At 39.6% G+C, this 27,013-nt stretch overlaps 1 protein-coding gene and 1 long non-coding RNA gene across 3 annotated transcripts in view; one reads left to right on the forward strand and one right to left on the reverse strand.

Moving 5' to 3' along the window:
- The window catches only part of LZTFL1 (leucine zipper transcription factor like 1), a 71,392-nt gene that overhangs the window by 5,343 nt on the left and 39,036 nt on the right, over positions 1 to 27,013 (forward strand). The window lies entirely within an intron of this gene.
- LOC118911357 (uncharacterized) lies at positions 10,357 to 12,581 on the reverse strand. Its single transcript, XR_005024420.2, has 3 exons — positions 12,514 to 12,581; positions 11,512 to 11,619; positions 10,357 to 10,734 (listed from the first exon to the last, which is right to left on the reverse strand). It is a non-coding gene; the product is annotated as an uncharacterized LOC118911357 (long non-coding RNA).

A 27,013-nucleotide genomic window follows, 5' to 3' on the forward strand; every position in this document is an offset into this window, starting at 1 on the left:
TACTTGCCAAGGATGAAGGGTGTTGTCATGCTGCTATGGTTATATCTGGGGTCTGTTCAATTCTACACTTCTTACAGGGTGGCCTTTGTCTCAGAACCTTAGTTTCCTGGCCTGTAAAATAGAACAGTAATATCTATCTCCTAGGGCTTGGTTGCTGAGAGTTTGGCACTCAGGAGGTGCCAAAGCAACAATACGGGTCCTTTTCTCATTAAAAGATTTCATTTCTAAACTCTACAGGGAAAGCCAATAAGTGACATGCAGGATCATTCAAATTTAACCAAATCAACAGGCTTGCTTCACCGTCTCACCTGGGTTCCCCCTTCTAATAACCTTTCTGTTCAATGATTCCAAAGCCTCTCGGGGCTTTCTCGGGGCTTTCTCTTGTGTTCCTGGGGGAGAACAGCTCAGGCTTCATCTTGACTGTGATCCTCATTCTTCTCCAGGAAAAGAGAAAATAAATAAGCATCCTGAGCACCTAGTTTGTGCCAGGAGCTTTACAAACAGCAGCTCACTTAAATACCATAATAATTCTATAAGAAAGAGTGCGTTTTTCAAAGATAAGGAAGTTGAGTCTTTGAGTAGCTAACTGAATTCCCTGAGAAGTACTGTTAAGTAAATAGGCAAGGTGATCAGTTGGCTATTGCTGCCTAACAAACTATTCCACAATGTAGTGGCTTAAAGCAATGATTATTATTTAGCTCATGATTCTGTAAGTGGCGATTTAAGCTGGACTCAGCTGGTCCGTTCCCCTGGTCTCAGCCAACCTCAGCAGGGCCCCCTTATGTGTCTGCGGTTAGCTAACAAGTTGACTAGGGCCTGGCTATCTAAGATGGCCTTAGTTCTCACCCATGTGGTCTCTCATTTTCCCGCTGGCTAGCTGGGTGTGTACGCATGCTGATGATGCCGTTCTGAGAGAGAGAGAAAGCAGAAGTACACAAGGCTCCTGAGGTCTGGGCTTTGAGTGGGTATCCTGTCTCTTCTGTCACATGCTATTGGTCAGACCAGTTCACAAGGTCAGCCCAGATCCAAGGAGTATGGAAATGGACCCTACCTGTTGATGGAGAGAGCTACTCAGTCCATTTCAAAGGGTATGGATGGAGGGAGACTATTAACTGGAGACATCAGTTAAGTGAATCTACCATGCAGGGTGATGTGTCTGAGGCGCTGTGTGTGGGAAAGGGAGAGATTACGGGCACTTCAGATAGGGGGACAGGAAGGCCTCTCTGAGGAGGTGACATTAATGCTCAGAGCTGAAGCTTGAAATTAAGAGTCCTCCAAAGACACAGGAAGGAGCTTCTCCTGAATGGAAGTTGTGATAAAAGATACGAACCCCATTGCACAATGTCCATATCCTGCACACAGACCTACTGGACAGACATATTCTAAATGAGGGACTCACCAGGCACCCAGAGAGCAGCATGGTACAGGCATGACATCGGAATGCTTATCCCTCCTCCTCTCTCTGTGCCCAAATGGATGATGAAAGCCTGAGGTATTTTTAGTGGCTGTTATTTTCATGAAATAATTTTGGTTACTTAGAGAAAGATGCCTTGTAAAGTAGGGGTGTGGAAGAGAGGAGGAAGCAAAAGGAGTATTTACAAGGAATGAAGACAGTGGAGAGTGATTACAAGAAAGGGAGAGGAGTCAGGAAGAGAACGGTAGAAACATCTCTGGCATGTGGTAAACCCTTGATGAATACTGATGGAACCCACAAACAGATGAGGTCACTGCCTACTGTATGAGTTAAGGCTCATATCAAATAATCAATAAAAAGCAGAATAAGGAAACCTATATACATATATATATGCCCACACACGCACTCACGTATGTACATGTGCATGTACACGTGCAGTGGAGGAATAAGGGAGATAAAGCGGAGCAGAGGGAGACATCTGCACTGATGAGGGTAGAGAAGCTAAATGGCTTCAAAGGTTGTGTTATGATTTGAACAACAGTGGTATTTTGACAGGTTGCATGTAAGCCTGAGGGGAGGAGATTGAAGGAGAGAGGGGCTGGTATTACAGGAGGAGTGAATGACTTCAGGATTGTTCAGAGGCAGGAGGAATTTGTTTTGTTTGAATTTGGGGAAGGAGTAAATGAGTGGGGGTAAGAAGGTCTTCCAGAGAAAAGGGGACTTCATAAAACATCTGTTATGGTGAGATTTTGGAGGAGAAATAGATTATTATGAGCAAGACATTTTCAGAAGAAAAGAAACACAACTCAAAACACCAGGAAAAACAAAAGGCTGTATAAGAAATGAAATGTAATAAAATTCACTACTTAGCTCTGCAATGAAGAACTTCACATAGTCACTATAGTATAAGCACAGCTTGTTAATGTTGATAAAAATACCAAATAAAACGTAATTGTAATGATGGGAAGGTGAGGCTGGTATGGGAATGAAATCCTTATCTGTTAGAGCAGGACCTAAATTAATAATGTCTAAAATTGATTACCAGAGCACACAGCTAAAGGGATTTTAAAACTTCCAGTACAATGTAGTCTAAAGACCAACATCAGCATCACCTGGGAGCCTGTTAGAAATGCAGAATCTCAGGCTCTGCCCCAGACCCACTGAGTCAAATCTGCACTTAAAAAATCCCCAGGGGATTCATGTACTCAGTAAAATTTGGGAAGCACAGAAATGTTGGTTTTAGGAATAGGACTGGGAGTGGGGAGAAAACAAGGAATAGGAGTTTTTCTTAAGGCTTTGAAGTATTATTTGACCTTCATTTAGCTATGTGCATGCTATTTATTACTTTAATTTTACAAGTTTTCTATGGTTTAAAAATAAATACTGGAGGGGAATATGGTCCCATTTTCAGTAATATTTATTCCCCATCACAGCTTGATCTAATCCCAGCCCTGGCCCCAAGCTTTGACTAGGGTGATCTTTCTAAGACATCACAGCCCCATAGCTGGTGCCACCCTGGATGGCAGCCTCACTTGCCTTTAGAAGATCTTTGGTCAGACATGGTACCTCATCTGCCCTCTGAATACTCTGCCTAAAAGCATTCCCCTAGTTTTCCCTGACGCCATGCACTCCCCTCCCTCAGCAGCCCAAAAGGAGCCCATAGCCACAAACTTTCTACAAAACCTCCCAGCATCTGCTTTCTCCCTAACTGAAGGTTTCTCTGGCAACTTACATCTAGCCCAATGGTTCTCCAAATGTGTTCCCCAGACATTTGTTAGCGCTCCTGGACATTTGTCAGAGCCGGGTGCCTCAGGCCCACTGAGTCAGAAACTCTGGAGATGACCCCAGCATCTGTGCTTTAACAGACCCTCCAGGGGTTCCTGCTGCTCAATAAACCATCTAATCTTCTTTTGCTGGATTTGTTTGCTACAAATTCCAGTAGCATCTCAGTGACGGCTTAGACCTACAGGCCACTTTCACAAAGGATAGAAGCACAACCACCCCCAAGCCTGCTTTCTAAAAATGGCTGGAGCCTCTCACTATCTGATTCTTTGTAAACAATATTTAAAACAGAGGAGTAAATGGATTATGTTACATGTATCACACACGTGTCCACACCATGCCCCATCTTATAATTTATCCTTATAATTTGCCCCATAGACTCATACACACACCCACATCAGAAACAATCACAGAGAAGATGGATCTGCTGCCCCCACCCCCTCGGCCCCTCTGCACCCCATAAGTGCTCCATTCTCTCAAGCACCCAGACTTCAGCTTTCACCCAGGAAGATGCCCTGTGGAGATAAGTTCCCTTGCGGTTGAGGGTGAGTCAGTGAGCCTGGGCCAGCCACTCCTCGCTGCCACCTGGCTGCTCCTCTGTCTCTGTCACTACCATGAGTGATGAACCCCTCAGATAACCTCAGACAAGAGCCACAGACTTACATCACTTCCTTAAAGGGGCACCTGATGAACATGAGCCCATCTCCCAAGCTCCTGCTAAAGAAAAGATTCCTGTGGGGAGGAGCTGGCCTTGGGACTGCAGAGCAAGCCTTCTGCACAACGTGAAATTTCTGTGGACTGGAAACTGCCTTTCTTATTATTAAACACCTGGTAGAACTACCTGCCCTTCTTTTCTTTGTCTTTCATCTTTGCTGTTGCAATCTTTGGGGGCTTCACTCTGTTTACTAAAGGTGTGTGGGTGTTAAAGTCACGCTATGGAAAAAAACATGCTCACACCACAGACTCTTTTTTTCTCCACTTCCACACAAGCAGATGCTTTCACGACTTTCTGAAATAAAACTATCTGCTGCTACTTGCTTTTTGCAATTTTTCTTAGGAATAGAAATTCTGCCCCTACCAACTCAAAAGAAAAAGACAAAATGACCCCAATTTTAATGTGTACAAAAGTAAAAAGAGGCCAGTCCCAGATAAGGAAAGAAAAACATCTGACAAGATGCCCTATTCAACTACTAATCAAGGAAATGCACATTTAACAACACGTTCACCCTTTCAACGGGCAAATATTTACAAGTCCAGTAGGGAGCACTGGGGTGGAAAGCCAGGCATGCTGACACCCCTGAGGGTGAACCAGCTCCACCACACTGGGCGGGCATGATGCCAGGATCTGTTTACATATAAAGGGTGCATCCCCATGGCCAGCCATTCCACAGTGGAATCCCCTGTAGAGAATATTCATGAATGGCCTCAAGGAGGTATCCCAACAAAGGTATTTGTGTTGGTGAAAATGGAAAACAACTACATGCCCTTCAATAAGGCAATGATTTCATAAAAGGATGGTATGTCCATTCAATAGAATACTGTGTAGGAGTTAAAAAGAATGAGGTAGATCTACACAGGGCATGTTACTGAATGAACAAAGCAAATTGTAGATATGTTCAACATAGTGGTATTTCTGATGGAGACAAAATGACATTATCTACTTGTCTAGAAACATATATATGTTCATAATTGCAGATGAAAGGCTCTGCTTTCACACTGCTTACCTCTGGAAGAAGTTGGGGGTTGAGAGAAGGTAGTCAAAGAGAAGTTTAGCTTTGTCTGTAATCACTGAATGTTTTACTGTTGTTACTGACCGAGGGTCCTAGAAGAATTAGCATCAGACTCACAGTTTGGCTTGGATAAGGCTTTACTAAAATTTATGCTCGAGCAGAAAGGAGACAGCACAGAGGGAGAATCCTCAGGCTGTCTTCCAAAAAGAAGTGGAGGAGGGTTTTTAAAAGGTCTCACAGCTGCTAATCCTGAAGCCAAAATTATCACCAAACAAGTTTAATTCTGGAAACTATGCCAACAATTGCTGACACACTGCCTAGGGTGAGTGATGACACACAGCCCAATGTCTAAATAAAATCAAATGAAAATCTTTACATCCTCAGACATCAAGTGAGCAACACCACAGATGAATTAAAGATGAAATACAACTGCTAGGAAATATGCAGGGACATACCCCATCAGCACAATAGGCAATAAAGGCTCCAGATTGCTATGAAATGCTTAACAGAGCTGGGTCCTTTTCTATTTTGTTTCACTATGAGAGTGTATTCAGGAATAAATTGCACAACTGTGTATTTAACATTAAACATTTTATGATTCTAATACGTGTTTCTGTATATTGAACAGCACAAAATCTGTAACTTATCTTGAGCGTTAAGTAGACTTTGTATTTGTGCAAAAATACAATTACTTCTCTTTAGAAAGTTATGATAAAATCATTCCATTTGTCAAAATCCCTCTTTGTTCATCTGACAGTTAAGATCAAAGATGGGTTCTCTGTGTTCAACTACACACACACACACATAGATTTACCCGTCACTCATCCTGGGCACAGCCAGTTTCCACCCTGTGCCACACTGTATTAAGTTTCAGGATGTCTAAAACCACATCCAAGCAGGCCTTTCTGATTAGCTGATAGCTTCGTTGCCAGGCTTCCGTGCCATCTGATTGTCAACTCATAATCTTAGAGCTGCCAAAACCAAGAGACACCCGACCTGGTGGCGGTGCCTGGGTCTGCGGGTGCAGCCCGACAGCTGGCAACTGGTTTCCTGGCCCCAAACCACACGGCTTCCCACATGGCCTCATCTTGCAACATGCTGTCCTGTCCCTCCTACCATCCTGAACTTCAGAGCAGGCACTGGCGAGATGGTGGGGGGCCTACAAGGCTGCTGGTTGGCCAAAATAACCTCAGGAACTTCTTCATTACAATATTCTAATTTATATCCCACTGAAGGAGGCAGTGTTATGTAATGAAAGACATGGAGGCTTGGAGGAAAGTGTAAAAGCACATGTCACAGGGACTTGAGTACTTTTGTTGGCATAACCACCCTCCCTCCATGAGCAGATCCCAGAAAAGCCAAATTATAAGCCTGTAAGAAGGGGTTTTAGACAAGAGGTTAGAAGATGATAAAATGGGCATGTTGGGCTCTCCCACACTTTGGGGTGAACCCCCTCTCTGGACCACATATACCTGAATCTTTTGTTTCAGTGAGATGGGGATTTTAGGACACCAAAAAGAGACAAGTCAATGTTTTCTTGGGTTCTTCCTTTCCTACCAATGCAGTGCCATGCCCCCTCCAGCCATCACCCACACTGCTGCCGGCTACCTTCCACAAAGGGGGGCTCAGCAATGACATAAGCAGCGGGAGGCTCAGAACTGTTGACAGCATTTCCTTAAAACTTAGAGGTGAACCAGAGGAGGGCTGCTCCTTATGGCTGTGTCCCACTGCAGACAGGTAAAGATGGAACCTGTGGGCACAGGGGGCCATCCAACCACTTACTTCATTTGTGACATTGACCATGTCCTCCAAGAGAAAAAAGAAAGACTGAACAAATGTGAGTGTAAACAAAGAGGAGCTTTAAACTAATACCTGCCAGACATGGCACCTTCCTTACCCTGTCTTCTAGGAAGAGCCTCATGAAGCTTAAACCATAAGAATGGCTTACAGTCTGCCTAGCCTATTATCCAAGGGTCTCCCATGACAGATGTGCAGCACCAGCAGGCTTAGATGCCTGATGCACCCCACACACAGCGGGACCGACCTTGCCACAGGCCATTAGCCAAAACTCTCCATCCGGGGGACTGACTGTTGGTGGTTGCCTCTGTGGAACTCCTTTCTCTGCTCCTCCTGCCCCACCAGCCCATTTCAGTGCACACATGCTTTCTTTAGCCCTTCAGTCAGTGTCACACAAGACCTACTAGCCTGGGGGACCCTCTGTCTCAATGACTCTGCATCTCTGTTCTGGCCCTGATGTGTACATTTGATGGCTTCCTTGATGGTTGAGCCTTTCAAACTTTAATGTGTCAGCACATCACCTGGAGATCTGATTGAGTTGACACGTCTGGATGGAGCCTGAGAGTCGGCATTTCTAACAAGCTTCCAGGTGATGCCCGTTCTGCTAGGCCAGGACCACACTTTGAGTAGGAGGACAGTCAAAGGACAGTCTTACTTCCAAGTTTGGGAGACGCGAGGAAAAGCCCTTGTAAGTCCAGGGAGCGGAAATCCTGGGGCAAAATACCTCTAAAAACCAAAAGCAGTCAAAGGGAGAAATAAAGTTTAAAATCCATTTATTTCTCACAAACTGCAGTCCAGAGCCTTCTCTCTTTCCTTCTCCAGCAGCAGCAAAACTGGCCCTCCCCTCCCCTCTCACGTACAGATAAGCCCTCAGTTGCCCAGGTAATTACCCATTGATATGGAGATGAACTTCTCTCCACCCCTGAGAAATGATGCAAATGCACTAAAGCCATATTTCTTTACACCTCTAAACGCCTATTGATTTGCAGATACACTATGTCAGGTGAGATATTCTGGAAATGTTACGATTTTACCCACACCCTGCATCAGAGTAACCACTTAGGATGGTGCAGAGAATGGCTGTCAGTGCCTGAAGAGACAACGCACCTAAAAGGGCCAAATAAACTGTCTTGGGAAGGAAACTGGTGACTGTTATTGTTGCACTATATTATACAAATTATATACTGAGTTTGAGCAACTCATTTCATTAAGCTTCATTGTCCTTAGCTATAAAATGGGATGTCATCATTTAATAAGGATATATTTGCAGATATTCTGAATCAATATATACATATATATATATATATATATATATATTCATCTTCTCTTTGTTTATCTAAATGAACAAAAGCTTTGTGTGTATGTCTAACTCACCAAACTTCTGCTAAATGCTGAGAATCTGGAACTAGAACTTGGCTGAAAATCCACTCCAAAACTGTTAGCTCAAACAGTTCTTTTAAGAGTCATCTGGTTTGCTAAGGCTTACAGAGCTTCTTAAGGAACCCAGAATGATTTATGGTTTGTAACCATGAAGCTGGCGGTTTCAAAGAAGTTTCACTTACTCAACCTTGAAATTCAGCAGAAAGCTGGGGAAAATCCACTCAAAAGAAAATTGCTCCCCTGAATCCTTCTGATCAGCAGAGCTATGTAGGACCAGAACTTGAAATCCATTCCATCAGGGCCAACATTTGTCTTTGGCTAAAATGAGTATTCTAAAGAGGTGCCAAATGGTAACAATGTAAAAACTTCAGGGCTAGATTCCAACCCATCCAGAAGATTCTTGTGGCAGATGCGTTCAGCTGGGTAGATCCTTAGAGGGGCCACAGGTGATTCTGGCACAAGGGCCCCTCCTAAGTACCCATCACCACTATTTCATTCTCTGCCCAGCATTGGCTAAACACTGTTTTTGTTTCCTTTAATCCTCACCACAACCTGCAGAGGTGGGGATTACTTTTACTCCCATTTTACAAAAGAGGAAACTGAGGAAAAGAGAAGTTAATTAATAAATGAATTTAAAAGATGGAAACTTTAACTCTCTTATTTTTAGCTGAGCAATGTAAAATTAAATTATTGACCTGCTTAATTGTTTCAGAATTGCCCCCAATCTACACAGCTCTTCCATGATACATCCAAGGATTTATATACAAAGCTGAATATCACAGCACCATTGATTATATTGAAAAAGTGTAAACAACCCAAATCTGAAGTCAATTACTGTATATCCAGACAGTGGAAGGCTGTTCAGCCGTAAATATATTTTCAACGAATTTTTAGTGACATGAAAAAGCCCTAATGATATAATATGAAATGAAGAGGGTAGGTTATTTACACACTCACTTATTTATTCAAAAGAGTTCTTGAACACTTGTTTTTCCCTCATAGTTCTGGCAATAGAGCTGGCCAGTCAATTAGACCTTGTCTTCGTAGAGCTTACAGTCTGTTGGGTTTGAAAATTTACTGGAGGAAAAAGCCCCCAAATGGTGGCAGTTGTCGTCTCAGGAAAGTGAGGGTGCTATTTATTTTCTTCTTCATTCTTAGGTTATTTCCAAATTTTCTGTATAAAACATGTATTACTTAAAAAGAAACAGATTAATTGAGGTATAACTGGAGCACAATAAACGGCACCTATTGAAAGCATACAGTTGGAAAGAGTGTGCTACGGTATACGCCAGCGAGGCCATCACTGCAGCCAGGTAGTGCGCACATCTGTCACTCCCAGCGTCTCCTCGAGCCCCCTGGTAATCCTTCGTCTCACCACCCCCATCCCTACTCCCCATTCAAATGCCAGTCTGCTTTCTGACACTACGGTGTGGTTCATATTTCCGGAATTTTATATGAACTGAAATATATAGTATGTACTCTCCATTGTCTTGTTTCTTTCACTCAGTATCATTATTTCAACATTTACTAAACACAAGTTGTGTTCAATGTCAATGTCAGTAACCATAGTTGTTCCTTATTATTGTTCAGTAGTATTCCATTCTATGGCTATATCACAGCCTGTTATCCACTCAGCAATTGGTGCACATTTTGGTTGCTCCCAGCTTTGGGCTATTACAAATAACAGTTTTATAAACATCCATGTTTTTATGCATACATATATTTCTTTTTCTCTTGGGTAAACACCATGAAGTAGAATGGCTGGGCAGTATGGTAATACTATGTTTAATTTTTGAGGAACTACCAAACTATTTTCAAGTGGCTTTACCATTTTCACTTTTCTACCAGGAGTGTATGAGTCCCTCTTCACTTCTTTTAAAAAAATTGCATAAGAAATAAATGAATATCTGCTGTTGTAAAAAGAAAATTTTTTTAATTCAGACATATATTGGGTGAGAAGAGTTAAAGTTCCCTTTTATGCCATTCCTTTCCTAGTTTCTCATACATATTTATTATTAAAAGTTTGGTGTGTGTTCATCCTGTGACTTTCTTGGCACATACATGCGTGTGCATATGTGTGTGTGTGTGTGTGTGTGCACGTGTGTACATGGGACTCTACAATATCTGCTGCTCTGGCTCTGGCTTCACGATGCACAGGGAAGCCTGGAGACCTTTCCTTGTCAATGGATGTAGCTCTAGCTCAATCTTTTGACTTGTTGCTGAGTATCTTACTTGAATAATGAGAGGAGGTGGGAGTACTTTTTTTTAACATGGTTAGAATATTAGTTACCTGTGCCACAAAAGAGGCAGGTCTCTTCAAAATTTTAAACTCATGTGACAGTTGGTGAAGTTCCTCTTTCTTTTACTAACTGAAGAAAGGCTGCCCATGAGAAAGGATTAAGTATCTTTCCGTAGATCTCAGTGTCCTGGTGTACGATAGGCTTGGCCACCCTTCCAGAGAGCAAGAGAAAGGTTCAGTGAAGATTTAGTGAGTGACCCTAAGGTGTAAGCAGCTCTGCCATCATGTTACATGCAAGTTTATTTCGTGTTTGTCAGAGTAGAATTGCCTTTGCTGGTCCATCATCTGGTGTTGCACTTCGTGGTGAGGAGGCTTTCTTAAGATTAGTCATTCTGTGAAGGGCAAAAGAGCTTCAACTCTTCAACTTTTAGTTTGGGAGATGAGTAAAATTGGGAGTTTCTATTTATCACGTCATAAAATTTACCACATCTGCCCAATGTGACAAGAAACCTACTCTATTGTTTAAATAGACAAGGCAATCCATGCCTATTGAGCACTTCAATTTTTAACTGTCTCCTCTATGGGTTTTTTCCCCCTTTATTTTCTTGTAACAGTCACAGTGGTACCAAGACTACATTAACTGATACCTCTTTGTCCCTGTGCAATTATCTGGGGACTTAATCATTTATACTTACACGAAATTGGAATTATATTCCAATACAGTTGTATATCCTGTGCTTAATATTATATCATAAATGTGTTTTCATGTTATTAAATATTAAACCAAAAGTTAAACTAAATACAAATCTTCCTTGTTAATGACTTCACAGTATTTCAGATATGGCCATACCATAATTTATCTAACCATTCCTTTAAGGTTGGTTGGTTTTCACTAGTAGATAAAGATTTTAAGTAGCAGGAAAAGTCATAAAAATCAGTAATGGTGATCAGTGAAAATTAGGTTCTGGTGGCAATACTAAGATCAAGTTAGTTACCAGCTCTTGAAGTTATTTTTTACTCATCTTCTTATGATAATGCCTTCTTAATTATTTTGAACTAAATATTCTGCTGCTTTCTTTCACTTTACTCACTTTTAAGATTTCAATCTTTAGAAAATGTACAAAATTTTTACTCATTATTTGATAGCAGTTTAATCACACATTACTCACTGGTCACTGGCAAGGGCGGTTGGTTAAAAGTCCATGTGCAATCAGCCGTCCCATAGAAGACCTCAACGTCACGGTCTGTTTCATACAGAATGTCCCACTGTGTGTCATCTGTGAAGAATAAATTAGAAACATCAAGGTATTGTCCCTTAAATGCTTCAAAATGCATTTCGAAAAAAATATTAGCACTTTCTTATGTAGCAAAAACAATAGCACATTGCACCTAAGATTAGTAAAATTATTCTTCAACATGATCTGATAGCCCGTATGTATTCAAATTTCCCAAATGTTCCCCAACATGTCTTTTGTAGTCTCTGTGTCCAAACCAGGAGGCCATCCAGGACTACTCATTGTATGTGGTTGCTACATCCCAATTAATAAATCTAGCCTCTAGTCTCTTTCTTCACGGGTCTTTTTACGCAGCCATGGGCCTTCGGAGGCTCCTCCCTTGCTTGCCTGTGGTGCCATTGAGCTCCCTCTCCAGTATTTCCCAGAAGTTATGTCTGCAGAGCAGATTAGGCCCCAGGTAAATATTTTTGCCTAGACTGCATCCCAGGTCATGCTGTGACATCATGCACGACACCAGAAGAATGGTGTACTATCTGGTGTCCCACCTTTCTAATGCTAAGATAAACCATTAGATTAGGGTGAGGGCAGTCTGTTCCATCCATTGCACAGTGACATTTTTCTTGTGATGACCAGAATCATGTAACTGTGGTGTTACTTTGGTTCCATATGAATATCCAGGTGTTATCAGCCATTCACCTAATGTCTTTAACACAAGTTAAAAGTCCTTGCTTAGATCTTCATATTCTGAAATTGCAAGATCATGATTTTCTAAGTCTATCATCCCTCTACATCTACCTGGCGGTCTTCTGTAGAATAGTTTCATCTTATAAGCTAGAGCTATTTGGTTATCCTGAAGTATAGTTCTTACTGGAAAGACAGTAAATGTATTTCCCCTTTAATTACGTAGTTTTCAAATAAAGAGTTGGTATTACTTACCTCAGAAGAGTTTCTTCTGGCTTTTTCCTTTTTTTTTTTCTTTGTCTTTGTCTTTGTCTTTTTCTTTTTTATTTTGGTATCATTAATCTACAATTACATGAAGAACATTATGTTTACTAGGTTCCCCCCTTCACCAAGTTCCCCCCACATACCCCTTCACAGTCACCGTCCATCAGCGTAGTAAGATGCTGTAAAATCACTACTTGTCTTCTCTGTGTTGCACAGCCCTCCCCATGCCCCCCCACACACTATACATGCTAATCATAATGCCCCCTTTCTTTTCTTCCCGCCCTTATCCCTTCCTTCCCACCCATCCTCCCCAGTCCCTTTCCCTTTGGTAACTATTAGTCCATTCTTGGGTTCTGTGATTCTGCTGCTGTTTTGTTACTTCAGTTTTCTTTTGTTCTTATACTCCACATATGAGTGAAATCATTTGGTACTTGTCTTTCTCCGCCTGGCTTATTTCACTGAGCATAATACCCTCTAGCTCCATCCATGTTGTTGCAAAAGGTAGGATCTGTTTTTTTCTTATGGCTGAGTAATATTCCATTGTGTGTATGTACCACATCTTCTTTATCCATTCACCTACTGATGGGCATTTAGGTTGCTTGCTTTTTCCTTTTTTTGAGTATCATTATGGATCATGAATTTTCATTTATTCAATGGTGTGCTTTCATTGAATTATTCTTGGCTCCCATGATAATACTATTTCCATCAGAACCCAATGCAACCAAAACTGAGTTTAATTTAAAACAGTTTCAAAATAAAAATGGTTCCAAATATAACTTTCACACATTCTAGAAAGAGGAAGCACTACTTTCTAAGAGAACAGTGGCAAGATAATCTAATAAACTGTTATCATTATTGTACTTATGTTCTCTCTTCATCTTGAAGATACGGAGAATTCCAAACAGCTACAAGCCTGTGCTGGTTATGCTCATTGATTGTCAGAGATTTAGGTGTGTGTTGTTGTTAATGCAGCACAGATAAACTCACATTCAAGGTCAAGTTGATTGACCCATACTTGAAGATGCTTCCAAGCCACAGCAGCTATTTTAAAAAAATACTCTTTCTTTCTTATTTGCAGTTAGAACATAGTCTAGGCTCTCTTTCTTTCTCAAAAAACAGATATTAGAAACAAGAGGATCAGAGCCCATCCTCAGGTTCTTTCGCCACCACGGTTTGCAGAAAAGGTGATGAGTAGACCAAGCTTTGCTGTTGCTGAAATAACTACTGAGTTATGCCCTTCCGTCAACATCCTCTGTGGTCCTGCAGATGTGCATTTTGATTTTGCCCTGTGTCACTACTGGTCCCTTCCCCATGACATCCCACTCCTCACCTTGTTCATGACCACACTCTGTCCCCTTCAGCAGAGGCTGAGGCATTCTTCCAGGCTGCTCCCCATGTCCCTAGCAGTTCCAAAGGGAGGATGCAGAGGCTACAACTAATCTGCAAGGTTCTTCAGAGGAAGAGCACAACTTTAGAGCCAATTCACACAGCTTTAAGACTCACTTTAGCTCACAAGAGCAGAGACCATATCTGTTTCCTCACCAGTGTGACACCAGAACCCAAGATGGTGCAGGCATCATCACCTGACATAAATATCAAGTCTCAGGATACATTTGATGAACAAATAAATGAACTTGATTACCAAAGGTCCATAGCTGGCCATATGTAATTTTCATCTTATTAGGAAAAATGATCTCCATAACAATGAAAACAATAACAACCACCAGGTTAGAAATAAAATGTTTTGACAGTGGCTTGGTAACAAGCAAGCCATGTGGCTGGTTTTAAACCTCAGCTGTCCCCAAGACAAATTTGTAATAAGTGATATGAATGTCCCTCACAACTTTTAGTTTCTATAAATAAATTTACTTTTTAGGTAAGGGGTGAGGAAATTCTTCTAGTTAGTTATACCAGGAGAGCTAATTGGTGAAGCCTAAGAAAATGGTAGAGCCCAAAACAGTTGTAAGCTTTAGTTTGTAATAAAATGTCAATAGTACTAGTTTATGGTCTTTCCTAGGGTCTTATTCAACTGTGGGTTTGCCCCTTGTATCTATGAACAAGCAGGCATGACAACACATGCACACTCACACACTCACACACCTTTGCAGATACAATTCGCTCGTAGGCAGGCTCAGCCTCCTCAGAGACTATTTTACCCCAAGTTCCCACCCTCTCCTCTGCACACATTGAAGCTGTACTAAATAGTTTTATCTGAGACTAGCCACCAATTAGAAAAACCTTTTAGGAATAAAGCAGAAAGGTTGGACTGGTTTCTGGCTCAGAAAAAACAAACATTCAGCAACCAAACAGTATCTCTGGGTTTTCTAAGCTTTTGCATTTTAATCAGGGTTCTCAGTTTTAATCATAATCCATCCTCCCTTTTAGCATTAAAAATAAATCCTCCCTTGAACTTTTGCCCTCTGAAGTTTTGATCTTGGGCATTTTTTTCTTTTTGATTCTTTGCATTCTTTCAAAATAACTATAATACCCACAAGGGGTATCTGTACTGAGATTAAGCAGGTTTGGAATAAATGCTACTCCTAGGCCACTCTAGTTCCTTGAAATGATGTCTGCCTCTCTGGCCTAAGCTCATTACTACAAGCCAGTGTACTTAGACCCTATGCTAAATGGAGATACATTTTTTTTAATCTTCTCTCTAGAAATAATCCCAAATAAAAGACCCAGAAGAAAAATGCCCGGGTGAGAGCCAAGCAGAAAAATGTTGGCAATGGACTGGACCTGAAATAGTTGGGAGACAGAAGCTGAAAATCTCTCCTCCCAATAGACAAAAAAAGTGGCTTTAAAATTAAGATGGAAAACATGAAACTGCTTACATAATATAACTGTTGCACCACTCCATGTTTATTACATGAACTCCTAGTGCCAAGTTCCCTTGCTATGCCAGCATTTATGATTTATGAGACCAGTAGAGAACACAACCTTCTCTAAACTTCAAACCTCCCTCTGGAGCTCTATCTGGCCTTTGTGATCCATTTTCAAGATGACTTGTATGTTACATGTGCTTCAAAAGTCACACAGTGAAACATATGAACCTGCCTAAGTATTTTGACTTGGTCTAAAACAATAAAAGATTGATTTCAGGTAAAGAAAATCTTTACCTGCCAAGGAGAACTCCACAATTCTATTTTTAGAAAAGTAGATTATTCATGCTTGCTAATGTTGCTGTTTTTACCACCTACAAAATGCATTTATTAAAAGAGGCTGATAATAAATGCTCACCCACTATCTGGATTATTGGAGGAATCCCACAGTCCTCTCCTTTTCATGTCTGCTCTACCCGGCTAACACATGCACTTTCATGCACATGCATTACACACAAATACATATGCAACCATACACAGAAACATCATATACACACACATATACAACAAACGTATGTGCACATACACTCACATGTGAACACTCATGGACACACACTCTTCTTTCATTCCCTTGGTATCATTTCTTGAATAAATTATTACTTGCAGATGAAAATTTAAAATCGACATTCAATCTTTATTTTCTCCCTCTAAAAAAAATGTGTGTTCATGATGCTGTGATCCTTAGAGATTATTAGAGCAATATTCTGTGATTAACATATAATTAATGTGTCATTCCATTTCAAGTTTCCCTAATTCTTATTTTTCAAATTTTATTTCAATTCTTTACACTATTTACTAAGTAGTCCATGTAATGGTCTCTGTGAAAAATACACATGCATTCATTTATTACTTTTTGGCATTTAGAAATGAGAACTAATCCACTGTATTTTTCTGTTGGTGAAAAAGTATTAGCATAGGATAGAGGCCTTTGCAAGGTCAGGGTCCTCTGATGAGTGTGAAGGGAGCAGAAAATGTAGACCCAGACTTGTAGGGTCATTACAAGATGAAAACTCATCCCTGTATAGCAAATATTTTTTAAAATACAGGAAGAGATTAGTTCCCATTTCTGCACACATTATCAGCTTGTACCATCCAGAAAGCAAGCTTTCATTTTTAAATTCAATTGTTAGAGCACTTTTATTTTTACCCATAAATAATTTTTAAGAGGCATATGAGTTCACAGTCAGTGGGTTCATCACAAGGATGATGAAGTAGATCAACCTCCTCTAAAAACCACAATTTATGACTTTAAGTAAACACACACCGATTTCTATAGTAAACATCCTATAAAAAACATTTGCAAACTCAAGACTCAAATCAACAATTCTTAGAATTATGTTTTAATGATGACATTGCAGGAAAACTGCTCTCTGAATAAAGACTGACTTAACTTTTGGATGATGAGAGAAACCAAATTTAACAAAGGTCACTATCCTTTTCTCTTTTTTTTTCTTTTTTTTACTTTGGTATCATTAATCTACAATTACATGAGGAACATTATGTTTGCTAGACTCTCCCCTTCACCGAGTTCCCCCCACATACCCCATTACAGTCACTGTCCATCTCCTTTTCCGTTGGATCTAAACAAAGGTACTTTCAAGCTAGTTGTGTCAGTAGCTTCTCTTTCTCTCAAGATTTCTATTTTTTTTTATTGAGGTTTCTTTTTTTAGTTTTGTTTTTATAGTATATATATAGCATATAAATATAATTTATAAAATTATAAATTTTAAAATACAGGAAGAGATTAGTTCCCATTTCTGCACACATTATCAGCTTGTACCATCCAGAAAGCAAGCTTTCGTTTTTAAATTCAACTGTTAGAGCATTTTTATTTTCACCCATAAATAATTTTTACGAGGAGCAATAAGAGGCATATGAGTTCACAGTCAGTGGCATGTGATTTAACTTTCACAAATACACTAGGGATATTAATGAAATATTTCCATGACACTAGGTAAAAATGTAAACAAGTGAATTATCTAGGTGACATGTTGCCTTGAATGCTTCTCTGTAACACTGTGACCCTAAGTAGTCCTGCACACTGGAGTCTCCCAAATCTTCCCCTGACCTTGGAGGTAATGTTGAAGGGATAATTCATATTTTGGCTGAAGTAGTTACAAACACAAGCCTCACAGAATCTTTCAGAATAAAGAACAACACAAAATAATTTTGTTGTGAAACATTAGGTATTTTTTTTGACCGCACACCCTGACAGTTGCTTAAAGAGCCAAATACAGTAGCATTTTGTTTTAATCTACTAGTCATGTATTTATTCACTGTTCTTGGAAATGGCTGGGTATGAGCCAGTATTTTTTTCTCCTGAAAACCGAGTGCATAAAAGTGAGATCCCAGAAAAGACTTTAAAAACTTTTGGCCAGTTGATTTAATACATTTTGCAAGAAAAATGCAAAATTAGCATACATTAAAACTACCACTTCCTTGATAAAATGACCATTATGATTAACTGATTTGAAAAATCATAAAACATTGCTTTTTGCACATCAGAAATGAAATTAAAAACAAATGGTCTTTCAGCCTATTTGCCCAGTAACATCTCTAGCAGTTATTTTTTTAACTTTTATTTTAAACATTTTAATATGCATTTTAGTCCACTGGGCAATTTCATCAATGTGTGTAACTTCTAGGTTGGTGTAATTGATATATTTCTCAGTCCACAAAGTCAAGTGTGCAAGAACCATCCCATTGATTTTCCAAGATACAATTAAATTTTTATTTTGAACTCTTTTTATCTGAAGACATACACCAGCTTCCTGTCTAATCTTGCCGTAAAATATCTGCATGGGACCTGCCCAGCAAACCTAATTCATATCAGACAGACACTTTGACACACCCTCACCAAGGCCAAGCATTCCTGCTCAAAGTAAGGTCAAAGCAAAAATCAATCAATGGCAAGGCAAGTCCTCCCACTGGCCCCACGCAGCCCCATGCAGTGTGGAAGGCCTGGGTCTGCTCAGCCATTTGGAGAAAAGGGAAGAAGGCTCACACCCGAGGGCCACAACTCACGTGAAAACACCCGTTAGCAGCAGCATTTGGAGTGCAGAATCAGGAAGAAAGGGTTTGTTCTGTTGAGTGGTCTCCATCCAGGTCTCTTGCTGACCTGAAACTCCTTCCTTGTTTCTCATTTAAAAGAGAACAGAAAGGAGGCCTGGCCCTAAGAAGGAAAGTGCCTTGACCATGGGAAGCACATAAAATAATGGCAAATGTAACAAAAGGTGTTTTTTCAACAGCTTTTATTTTCTCTTTATATCATTAAATTATAGAAGTAATGCCCACTTAGTTACAAAATTCAAATTGCAGACATGTATAAGTAGAGATCAACTACCCCCCACACCTATCACCATTATTACTCCTGCCCAGATATGAGCATAAGTTCATTGCTTTATCTTTCTAATTTTTTCTGTGCATGCATTTATAATTAAGTAAGTGAGATCTTACTATGACTATTAGTCTCCAACTACATTTGTTTATATTTTGTTATGTATTATGGATATCTTTCCATGTCAGTGCACATGGATTCTTCCTTGTTCTTTTTGACAGCTGCAGAAGAGGCCACCTCATTGCAATATAATTTATTTAGTCATTGCCCCAAATCAGGAACATTTAAACTACCTCAAGATTTTTACCACATCAAAGCCACAGTAAACATCTCTGTACACACATCTTTGAGTTGTTTTTTTCATAAATAAATTCTTAGAAGTGAAGGCAAAACAATGTGTCAAAGGGTGTGTGCATTTTCAGTTTTGATACTGATTTCCAGTTTGCCCTCCAAAAAGAGCCATACCACTTTTTCCTCCTACTCAAGATTTTAGACATGTCTTTTTCCTCATGTCCTAGGCAATATTGAATGTTAATGATTTTTAAGTATTTCCACACTCATTGATGAAACAACTAACTTTGAGCAAAAATGCAGGGACACCAAGGGAGTCTACCCTTCCAGAAAAGCAGAAGGGGAGTCACCTGTGGGACTGAAGAGGAGAGGGAAGGCTGAGCGCTTGAGGCCAGGGCAGACTTTAGTAGGAGATGGGCATCTGGATGAAGAACAGGAGCTGACCCAGAATGTCAAAGCAGCTGTAACACTGAAAAGAAGTTGAAAAAAAGAGAAACAGTTTTTATGAAGCCAATGCAGTTACTTATGCAACTTTTCTGGCTTTGGAGCAAGAACAAAAGACTGGATACTTTTAAGGTTGGAACTGATCTTGTTGGTTTCATAACAGAGTTAACTGGTGAGAAAGGCAACTTCTCATGGTTAAGTGTTGACATTGCAGATCTAGATTTGGGAACCACACAAGTGAGTCAAGGAGAAGGGATTAGAGCAAAAGAAAACATAAGGTTCAAAAGATCACAGTTAGGTCACAGTCAGGTCAAGGGCAAAGTTTAAGGAAAGTGAAGGAGGTGGAGGAGCACTCAGATATCAGAGAGGGACATTTATCAGTTTAAGGCTTCAGCACTGCAATGCAGCAGCTGCTGACTGATGAGGTGTGGGGAGCAGAGTAGATGCTAAAGTGAAATACTTGGAGAGACTGAGATTCCAACCACTTGTGAAGAACAGGTACCCACAACTGGTCACACTGGGACAAAGAAAAGGAGGGCGCTTTGAAAGACTTCCCAACAGCGAGAGGGCTGCTAAAGGGGTAAGGATTACACAGAGCTTGCTACTTGGGAGAAAGGACAGGTGGACAAAACAGTCACGGCACACTCAGCCCAGCAGGTTGGAAACTTTCAGGAGGTTCAGATGCTCCATCCCTCAGCTGGCAACACAGCACCAAGGCCCCTCACAGCACCTGCTGCTCCTTCCTCCCACTGGCACAGGCTTGCAAACCTGCAGCCCCTGCCATTGCATCAGGCCTGCTGTAGGGAAGCCCCACCTGTGGCATCTACAGGGGCATAATGCAGAGGCTGCTCCCTGTGCACTCAGCCCACTGGCACTGGCAGTGGAGGCAGACACTGCAGCCAGAAAGCAGGTAAGAGCTCTTTCCTCCTGGCAGGCACTGGTGCAGAAGACTGGAACCCCCACCATCCTTCCAGCTGCTGGACAGCTCAAGAGAGTAGAGCTTCTGGGCACTAGAGGGCACCACCTACACAAAGTTATTATTCCATATTATTCATTACAAATGTGAAGTGACAAAAAAAACTTGTGCAAACCAAAATCCTGCAAACACCAGAAAGAGGGCTCAGTGGAACAGAAATCACCAATCTTCTTGATAAAGATTACAAAATAAAAATCATAAATATGTTCACGGAGCACCTGAAAAATGTTCAAGACCAAAGGGAGGACTTCAAGACAGAGAAACTTTGAAAAATACAGTATCTGAAATGAAACATAAAATGGAAAGATTTAAAAGCAGATTAGAAGAGGAAGAGGAGATGGTAAATGGAATAGAAATTTAAAAATAAGAATACAAAGAAGATGAGGCACAGAGAGAAAGAAGAATCTCTAAGAATGAAAGAATAATAAGACAACTCTGTGACCAATCCAAATGAAACAATACTCACATTATAGGGGTACCAGAAGAAGAAGAGAGAGAAAAAGGGATAGAAAGTGTCTTTGAGGAAATAATTGCTGAAAACTTTCTCAGTCTGGGGAAGGATATAGTCTCTCAGGCCATGGAAGTGCACAGATCTCCCCACACAAGGGACCCAAGGAAGAAAACACCAAGACATATAACAATTAAAAACACAAAGACCAAGGATAAACACAGAGTATTAAAAGCAGTCGGAGAGAGAAAAAAGATCGCATACTCATTAGGCTATCATTAGACTTCTCAACAGAAACCTTAAAAGCCAGAGGGAGTGGCATGATATATTTAATGCAATGAAGCAGAAGGGCCTCGAACCAAGAATACTCTCCCTGGCAAGATTATCATTTAAATTTGAAGGAAGGATTAAACTATTTCCAGATAAGCAAAAGTTGGGGAAATTTACCTCCCACAAACTGTCTCTACAGTATATTTTGGAGGGACTGCTATAGATGGAAGTGCTCCTAAGCTAAATAGCTGTCACTAGAGAAAATAAAATCACAGTAAAGGAAGAAGACCAATTAATTACTAAGAAAATGCAAAATTAAATAAAATACACACAAAGTCAGTCAAGGGATACACAAACAGCACACAGTATGACACCTAATACATAAAGAGTGGAGGAAGAAAAAGATGGGAGGAAAAAAAGAACCTTTTGGTTGTGCTTGTAATAGCATAATAAGCGACTTAAGTTAGACTCTTGGACAGTAAAGAAGCTGCACTTGAACCTTTGGCAACCACGAATCTAAAGCCTGCAATGGCAATAAGTACATATCTATTGATAATCACGCTAACTGTAAATGGACTGAATATACTAATCAAAAGACAGAGTTATAGAATGGATTAAAAAAAAACAAGAACCATCATATGCTGCCTACAAGAGACTCACTTCAAACACAAAGACATACACAGACTAAAAGTGAAGGGATGGAAAAAGATATTTCATACAACTAATAGGGAGAAAAAAGCAGGAGTTGCAGTTCTTAAATGAGACAAAATAGACTTCAAAACAAAGAAAGTAACAACAAAGAAGGATATTACATAATGCTAAAGCGGTCAGTCCAACAAGAGGATATAACCACTATAAATATCTAAGCACCCAACATAGGAGCACCTAAATGTGTGAAACAAATACTAATAGAATTAAAGGGGGAAATACAATGCAATGTATTCATTTTGGGAGACTTCATCACACCACTCACTCCAAAGGACAGATCAACCATACAGAAAACAAGTAAGGACACAGAGGCACTGAACAACACATTAGAACAGATGGACCTAATGGACACCTACAGAACACTCCACCCAAAAGCAACAAGATATACATTCTTCTCAAGTGCACATGGAACATTTTCCAGAATGGATCACGAATTAGGCCACAATAGAGCCTCAGTAAATTCAGAAGGATTGAACTTGTACCAACCAGCTTTTCAGACCACAAAGGTATGAAACTAGAAATAAATTATGCAAAGAAAACAAAAAAGCCCACAAACACATGGAGGCTTAACAACATGCTCCTAAATAATCAATGGATCAATAACCAAATAGAAACAGAGATCAAGCAATATATGGAGACAAATGAAAACAACAACTGGAAACACCAAAATCTATGTGAATCAATGAAGGCCTTTCTAACGGGAAGTATATTGCAATACAGACTCGCCTCAAGAAAGAACAACAATCCCAAATGATCAGTCTAAAATCACAATTAATGAAACTAGAAAAAGAAGAACAAATAAGGCCCAAAGTCAGTATAAGGAGGGACATAATAAAGATTAGAGCAGAGATAAATAAAATTGAGAAGAATAAAACAATAGAAAGAATCAATGATACCAGGAGCTGGTTCTTCAAGAAAATATACAAAATAGATAAAACCCTAATCAGGCTTATCAAGAAAAAAAAAAAAGACTCTACACACATAAACAGAATCAGAAATTAGAAAGGAAAAATCACTATGGACAGCACAGAAATACAAAGAATTATTAGAGAATACTATAAAAAATTATATGCTAACAAATTGGATAACCTAAACGAAATGGACAACTTTCTAGAAAAATACAACTTTCCAAGACTGATCCAGGAAGAAACAGAAAATCTGAACAGACCAATTACCAGCAATGAAATTGAATTGGTAATAAAAAAACTACCTAAGAACAAAATTCCTGGACCAAATGGCTGTACCGCCGAATCTTATTAAATATTCAGAAAAGACCTAACACTCATCCTCCTTAAAGTTTTCCAGAAAGTAGAAGAGGAGGGAATACTTCCAACTTATTCTATGAGGCCAGGCCAAAATCAGGCAAAGACACCACAAAAAAAAATTACAGACCAATATCCCTGATGAACATAGATTGAAAAGTACTCAGCAAAATATTAGTAACCAAATTAAAAAATACATCAAAAAGATCATACATCATGAATCCAGGAACGTCACACACCACATTAACAAAAAGAAGGATTAAAACCACATGATCATCTCAATTGATGCTGAAAAAGCATTTGACAAAATTCAACATCCATTCAGGATAAAAATTCTCAATAAAATGGGTAGAGGGGTATGTGCCTCAAAATAATAAAGGCTATATATGACAAACCCACAGCCAACATCATACTTAACAGTAAAAAGCTAAAAGCTTTTCCTTTAAGACTGGGAAAAAGACAAGGATGCCCACTTTCCCCACTTTCATTCAACATAGTTCTGGAGGTCATAGCCTCAGAAATCAGACAACACAAAGAGATAAAAGGCATCCAGATTGATTAGGAAGAAGTTAAACTGTCACTGTTTGCAGATGACATGAAATTGTACATAAAACACCCCAAAGGATCCACCCCAAAACAACTAGAACTAATAACTGAATTCAGCAAAATGGCAGGATACAAAATTAACACACAGAAATTCTGTTGCATTCTTATACTAATGACGAACTATCAGAAAGAGAAATTGGAAAACAATTCCATTTACAATTGCATCTAAAAGAATAAAATACCTAGATATAAACCTAACCAATGAGGTGAAAGACCTATACCCTGAAAACTACAAGACACTCATGAGAGAAATTAAAGAAGACACCAATAAATGAAATTACATCCCATGCTCATAGATAGGAAGAATATTGTTAAAATGGCCATCTTGCCTAAAGTAATCTACAGATGCAATGCAATCCCTATCAAAATTCCAAGAGCATTCTTCAACAAACGAGAACAAATAGTTCTAAAATTCATATGGAACCACAAAAGACCCCAAATAGCCAAAGCATTGGGGAAGAATAAAGCTGAGAAGGAAGGATAAAGCTGGGGGGTTATACTCCCCAATTTTAAGCTCTACTACAAAGCCACAGTAATCAAAACAATTTGGTACTGGCACAAGAACAGACTCATACATAGATGAATGAAAGAGAATAGAGAGCTCAGATATAAACCCAAACATATACAGACAATATATGATAAAGGAGCTATGGATATGCAATAGGGAAATAACAGCCTCTTCAACAACTGGTGTTGGCAAAACTGGACTGCTACATGTAAGAGAATGAAACTGGGTTATTGCCTAACCCCATACACAAAAGTAAACTCAAAATGTATCAAAGACCTGAATGTAAGTCATGAAACCATAAAACTCTTACAAGAAAACATAGGCAAAAATCTCTTGAATATAAACATGAACAATTTTTTCCTGAAAACATCTCCTCGGGCAAGAGAAACAAAAGCAAAAATGAACAAATGGGACTATATCAAACTAAAAAGCTTCTGTACAGCGAAGGACACCATCAGTAGAACAAAAAGGCATCCTACAGTATGGGAGAATATATTTGTAAATGACATATCTGATAAGGAGTTAACATCCAAAATATATAAAGAACTCACATACCTCAACACCCAGAAAACAAATAACCCAATTAAAAAATGGGCAGAGGATATGAACAGACAATTCTCCAAAGAAGAAATTCAGATGGCCAACAGGCACATGAAAAGATTCTCCACATCTCTAATTATCAGGGAAATGCAAATTAAACCCACAATGAGTTATCACCTCACATCAGTTAGGATCCTATCATTCAACAGACAAAGAGCAACAAATGCTGGCAAGGATGAGGAGACAGGGGAACCCTCCTACACTGCTGGTGGGAATGTAAATTAGTTCAACCATTGTGGAAAGCAATATGGAGGTGCCTCAAAAAACTAAAAATAGAACTACCATTTGACCCAGGATACCACTCCTAGGTGTTTACCCAAAGAAAAGAATATTCCAGATTCAAAAAGAAATATGCACCCCTATGTTTATCACAGCAGTATTTATAGTAGCCAAGATATGGAAGCAACCTAAGTGTCCATGAGTAGATGAATGGATAAAGAAGATGTGGTACATATACACAATGGAATATTATTCAGCCATAAGAAGAAAACAAATCCTACCATTTTCAACAACATGGTTTGAGCTAGAGGGTATTATGCTCAGTGAAATAAACCTAGCGGAGGAAGACAAGTATCAAATGATTTCACTCATCTGTAGAGTATAACAACAAAGCAAAACTGAAGGAACAAAACAGCAGCAATCTCACAACTGCAAGAAGGAACTAGCAATTACCAAAAGGAAGGGTATGGGGAGATTAACTGGCATCATGATTAGCATACATAATGTAGGGGGCTCATGGGGAAGACAGTATAGCACAGAGTTTTGGTCCCTCGCTGCTTCTGACCTGCAGATAAAGGAGGCGACATGATGAGATACCAAAGATCTGAAAGGACCAGCCAGGGGACTTGAGGCCTAACAGCGCAAAAGTGGTGCTGAGAGGGCACCCTTTGTATTTATTGAGCAAATAAATGTTAACAACAATAGAGTTCTGTGGGGGGGGCTTAATACACAATCACTAACTAACTCTAGACTTAATCCTCGGCAGTCTCCAGTCTCCTGGGGTGTGACGTCTTACATGGTATTGAAACAATAGCAAGGTTGATTACGTCACAGAAACTGTTCTGGTCTTGTTTGTTCTGTTGTTGATCATATATCAGGAATTACAGGAAAAATAATCAAATCATATATGATTATACATTTGATTTCTATACTTGATTTATATATAAATCCCACATTTCCCTTATTTTTTTAATAAAATGTTTAAGTAGTAGGTAGACATAATAAAGATTACAGGTTCTAATAGAAAGCTTTTTAACACAGTTTACCTTTTCATAAAAGATCATCTATCTTTTAAATCTCATGATGCAAAATAAAGATGGAAAGTAGAGTTGAGTGCAGGAGGAAGGCAAGTGTAGGTGGTCAGGTCCGTGCCTATAGACTAGGTATTGATCCGAGCTAGACAAGGGTGACAAAATAGCCATGAGTGCAGGAGATTTCTCTTACAGCTGGGAGGGTGATGTTCTAAGCCTCACCTCTATTGACCCCCATTTTCTCACCTGATGGCCCCTCTGCGACTGTGCCTGTCTTAGGTTGTTCCTCCCTTGAGGAATCTTACCCATCTCTGGCTAACCAGCCATCTTCCGGGGCCATTCAGGGAGATGTAAAGTTGGTAAGTGAGAGAGAAGCAATATTCTTTGAAAACGTTAGCTTTTTACTTCTTCGCAGATTTATGCCCTGTGGCTTCTATGCCCAGCACTTGTCTTTAGGTAACTTTTACCAGCTGGAAGGATTATGATACACAGTAATTTTAAGTATTAAATTTAGGCATGAATTCTAGGAAAGTGCAGTATTTAGGAAGGAAAAAGAAAAGCTATAGAAGTAGCAAAGGAAGAAAATATGAGAAGATTGGTTATTTCTTTGACAGAACTTCTTGTAGGGTAACGTAAGCATGTATAAGTTTTAACAAACTACTAATTAAATTACATACACATTAACAGAACAGGAATACAGATACATAACAAAAGCAGACCTACAATTACCGGCCATATCCAATGAAACCAAGAAAACCAGTTAGGTAACCCAGGCATTTGTGAAAACTTATTAATAATATGATGAATATTGTCTAATTGATTTTGAATAGTTTGAGATAAATCAGACAAATTAAAACAACACATTCCTGGAAACTGTTCACATCCATATGTTCTTTTAACAGCAGATAG

This window comes from Manis pentadactyla, chromosome 1, assembly GCF_030020395.1.
Source record: "Manis pentadactyla isolate mManPen7 chromosome 1, mManPen7.hap1, whole genome shotgun sequence".
In the NCBI taxonomy this organism is placed as follows: domain Eukaryota; kingdom Metazoa; phylum Chordata; class Mammalia; order Pholidota; family Manidae; genus Manis; species Manis pentadactyla.